The sequence below is a fragment of the Pollachius pollachius genome, assembly GCF_949987615.1.
Source record: "Pollachius pollachius genome assembly, chromosome: 15".
Taxonomy (NCBI): domain Eukaryota; kingdom Metazoa; phylum Chordata; class Actinopteri; order Gadiformes; family Gadidae; genus Pollachius; species Pollachius pollachius.
The window spans coordinates 11,051,935-11,057,033 of record NC_136948.1 but is presented as its reverse complement, the minus strand read 5'-3'; the positions used below and the strand labels follow the sequence as shown (position 1 = coordinate 11,057,033).

The window sequence follows — 5,099 nt, the reverse complement described above, 5'->3', positions numbered from 1 at the left end:
GAAGTCTCCTTCTGTGTGCCTGCTGCTGATGGATCCTTGGTCAACCACCTTGTCTGGAATGGTTGTCTCCTGTTGCATCATGGGTACTTGAAGTATTTAATGTGAAAACGAGGAAGAGGGAAGGTGCGAGAATAGAAGAGAGTCGGATTTAGTCTCGGAACACACTTTACACCAGACCTCATGGGTCGGATTCGCATGCTGGAGCTCAGAGGTGATGTCACCGGTGTTTGCACTACAAGAAATAACATGCTGAACATCATTGTGTTGTGACATGTGTGCGTGTTCTTTTGAATCCTACCTTGCGACACAGCTGGATCGGTGACATCACCGTCAGGCCACCCTCCATCTTGCCAGGCCTCCACTGATGCGCTTCTGACCGGATCACAGTGGCTCGGACCAATCGGCGTCCCAGTAAGGACTCTGGGATCTATTCAATACGTGATGGATGGTGATGGACAGATGGTTAGTCCATCACCTCCCAAGTGCCTGTCCTTTCAAGGCCAGGCACTGTCCTGGAAAGTTTCCAAGGCCCACCTCCCATGCGCTCCTGTGTTCCAACCCATCCTAGGTTGCTTGGTCCGACAGATCCGCTAAACTGTATTTCATGTCCCGATTTTATAAAACCTGCTCTATAGCATTTATTTTGTTAAATTGTTAAATTATTATAACATCACATGAACAGTGTACATTAGTGAATTAGTATTATTATTTTTTTAACATATAAAAGCCTTTCTTTCCTAGATGCTTGCCTCTTAAATTCAATCCGCCCTTATTTCTTCCTGGTAAGAAATGAGGAAGAATTCTTTGGAGTCGCGGTTCAGGATTAGTGTTTCACTTCTCCAGAGTCATTGTCTGGAGTCGTCATGTTGCCTCTTAAAGTGTGTTCAACCTGTTCTGTGTATTAAAAAAAAAGAGAGAGAGAGAAAGAGAGAGAGAGAGAGAGAGAGAGAGAGAGAGAGAGAAGAAGGAGGAGAAGTAAATTAGGGAGTCTGAACACCCAATCAAATCCTCCTGGATCCCAAACGAAGAGTTTCACTTGAACTCGGGCCAGGAAGTGCTGCCTGGAGGGTAAAGCCAAGATAAGACGCGTGCTCCTCTGGAGGAGGTTTAGGGGTCTGTCTGAGGAGCGCTTCTTTAAGGCGCTGGACACGTGTCATCGCTAGGCGACCTCTGCAGCCTACTTATTTCCCAACCTGCACTGTTCATCAGCTGATGAATGAGAGTGAATCCCCTGTGAAGCCACACCTGCAATGTGCCTTTGAGCAGCAAGTGTACTTGACCTCTGTTTCAACAGAAGGAGATATAAATGAAAAGAACTTGGTTTCACATGAATAAAATAAAACGCAGTTCAGATTCTAACAGTTATTATTGATTAAGTTAATTTATTTGAGAATGATTTCTGGTTCTATTTGAAGGTGAGGTGTTTAGGTGCCACTCTGTTTGGGCTCCACTCTGATGGACAATGGTGGCACACAGACTGGGTTGCTATATAATTATCTCTTCTCTTCGTGTCCATTTACAATTAGCGTCATTTAATACATCCACTGCATTCAAAGACCTTGTTTTTTTAAGGATCTGAGTTGCAGAGTTAAATATATGTGTTTATTTATCTAACCGTTATATGTTTGAATTCTGTAGCACAAGTTTTTTTAATCTGTGAAATCTTCATGTGGACTTAAGTTCAGTTGGACTTAAGTGGACTTGAGTTTAACCTGTGTGTGTCTCTCTCCCCCCTCCTCTCTCTCTCTCTCTGCCTGTCTCTCTCTCTCTTTCTCCCTCCCTCAGTCTGTCTTTCTGTTTCTGTGTCTGAGACTGTCTCTCTCTCCCACTCTCTCTATTTCTCTCTCTGTCTCTGTGTCTGAGACTCTCTCTCCCTCTCTCTCTCTCCCATATCATACATACCTCTCTCCAAACCGTAACAAGGAGTGTCCTAACGGCTGCTGAAGCAACATCTTAAATCAGAGTCCATTGTTTACTGCTCCAAGGACCAGTTTAACCACCAACACCAGTTTGGCTCCACCCTGGGTCACCCAAATCACTGCTGGTGACAGGGTGGATTATGTTGACTGCCTATCATTCATTGTGAGGCGTGTTCTCTCCTCCAGACAATAGCATTCATCATGAGTGCGGAACCGATGTATTGGTGTTGTGTATACACAAAGTTAATCTCCTTAATTTATCAATAAATGTCAATTTTCATTGCGTGTATATGTGTGGGTGTTTGTGTGTATGTTTGTGTGTTTGTATGTGTCGGTGCGTGTGTGTCCGTGCGTGTGTGTGTGTGTGTTTGTGAATGGATGGGGGAAAGGTTTTACTAGCTTATACTATATATTACTTTATATATTGTTTGACCCACTATTACAAGTATCCGTTTTCGAAGCCTTCACGTTTTCAGGCTAATAAAACATTCACTACTAAACTCACCTCTAACATAACTGGAGTGTCTCCGTGTCAGAGTGAGGAACCTTACTACCCCCACTCCTTAGAGGTCCCATGGCATGCTACTTTATGGATGCTTTTATATACATACTGTAAACCCCAATAAGGTCATAGTACTCAAAACTTTTGTAGAAACTGATTACGTAATAACTTTTGAGGTAATTAACTTAATTTTTTGAGCATGATTTCTTTAGAAATTTCTATCTAATCAAACTTAAACATTTCAATTAATTTTTTTAAGTGAACCGTGCTTAAAAATATTGTTTAACATATGCACATTTTTTGTTTCTCCATACTTAATTATTTTGATTCAATGGTACTTTATTAAATAGAAATTGAAACTAAAAATATACTTGTGTATACCCAACAAGCTAATGAAATTTACAAGTTAAAACTACAAAAAAATAAAAAATAACTTCAGCTGTACATTTTCTTTTTTCTTTTATTCAGCCTTAAAATTGTTTTATACAAACATGTCAGACCATCAACAGCAGTAATTTTTTAAAACCCTGTTCTAGCTCAGGTGTCTAATCATGTGCCAAGTGACTCAAGTCACACGCTAGTTTCACCACCTACCCAATTGCTGTAAGTGTGTTCATCAGGTAATTTCACTGGTTAAGTATTTAGTTTGAATAAAAACCTACAAAGACACAGCACAATTAAACACCTGTGCTCTAGCTACAAATATACCTAACATCTTGTTAAACTCAATTTGTGTATTGTTGTGCATTTTTGTGTGTGTGGCTGTATGTGTGTGTGTGATTGTGTTTGAACATATGTATCTCTACATATCAAACAGGAACAAGATAATCAGGAAGTGAGCATCTTAAAGTGCTTAATATAAAAAGTATGGCCTGATTTTTTAAAACAGCATTAGTAACAGCCATGACCATCAAAGTGCAAATCAAATTAAAAATATAGAAATAAAAAATAAACTTATCAAAACACAAAATCAAGACATCTATTCCTGTTTGTAAAAACCTATAAAAAAGGCACATTTCACATCATTTTAGGATTCAGAGCACCAAGTTGGTGTACAACTGGTAAGTATAAACACCAGCAACTACGGTAGATTTGGTGGGCAAGACATAATCCACCAAATTCAAACAGTTCAAATGCTTTGACTAACATGGTGTTCAGCAACATATAAAGTTACCATACTGGTAACCCCCAAAACACATCAACATGCAGACAAGAAAATACATGTGCATTTTCTTGTAAACACAACTCTTAAATTAGCCTACTCTTTCATTAACAGGTCATTTTTGAGACTCAGTAGGCAGGGTTTAGGTGGTTTACCATCATCAAGATCCATTAGGATTTTCTGGATGAATGTAAAAGTATGAATGAGTTTATTGGGATAGTCCAAATGCAATGCATACATCAACCCAAACAACAATGCAAATGCATCAGCCAAGTTAGGGATCTCACTCATCACAACATCGTCTTCCACAACAATAGAAATGCTCGAAATTAACTGGATCTGCAGTGTCCTCTGTGACAAGAGCAACAGGAGTGTCAATGATGCCTGGCTCAACTGACTCCTCCACCTGAAAGACACATAGAGGGTGCAACTGTAAGGTTATTTTGAAGAAGCTCAACAACTGCACTTACACTCACTGGCCACTTCATCAGGTGCACAATGCAATCCAATACAACAGCTCTCCTTTAAATTCTACGTTTATGAATTTTATACATTTTCAGTTTTTGTAGACATTGTTAGAAAGGTGATAATTCTACTTTGTATTTATTACTGAAGTTGTCCTAGTGGGGCATAGTGGGGTGAATTATATTGAATGGTGTTCCAAATATTTTGCCCCTTTCTTGTATGTTAATGCACTGGACAAAATATTAGGAAACCCATTCAATATAATGCACCCTAATACGTCATTTTCACCCACTATGACCTCAATAATAAACATAGTAGAATTTTCAGTTTTCTGACAATGTCAACAAAAACTGAAAATATATAAACTTTATAGATGTAGAATTTATATCAGAGCTGCTGTAATTGATTGAATTAGATTGCTCAGGTGTACCTAATGAAAAGGCAAGTGAGTGTATATTACAGGTGATTACTCAACAGGTAAGTACAGTATATAGTAGGTATATCTCAAGTAACTATTCTACAGGCCAACAACCCACAGGTAGGAATACAGGTAAGCATTTAACAGCTGTCTATTCTACAGCCCATCATAAAAGTAGTAAGTGTATCAGACGGCATTTTACATTTTAATATCATACAGGTTGCTATTTAATAGGTAAGTGGACCCAGGTAGGTATTTTATATCTTAGTATTCAACGGGCTATTAATATACAGGTAGGTATTCGATAGTGGGTGCTGTATTGTGATATGTAATGTACAGCATCTTATAAAAGGTATTTTTAAGTAATTTTTACAGAGCGAACGAGCGAGCGCGTGCGTGTCTGTGTGAGAGGTTAAGCCAAAAGGTCAATCAAATGATTAGCCTTCTCCAGGTCTGGGTAAAGTTAGGCCAGGGCTTTTTGAGAGATTAAGGTTTGGGATTACATGAGGTTAGGGCTTTTTATATATGTATGTATGCTTATATGCACATACTGTATATCGATGTGAACAGTACAGTCCATTTACCATTACAATGACACCTACACACAAGGTTTAATAAGGGGTAACTAGATAT

At 38.9% G+C, this 5,099-nt stretch overlaps 1 long non-coding RNA gene across 1 annotated transcript; it reads left to right on the top strand.

Moving 5' to 3' along the window:
• LOC307087491 lies at window positions 1–2,009 on the top strand. Its single transcript, XR_013812499.1, has 3 exons — window positions 1–211; window positions 311–411; window positions 1,786–2,009. It is a non-coding gene; the product is annotated as an uncharacterized lncRNA (long non-coding RNA).
• The last annotated feature ends 3,090 nt before the right edge of the window (window positions 2,010–5,099 follow it).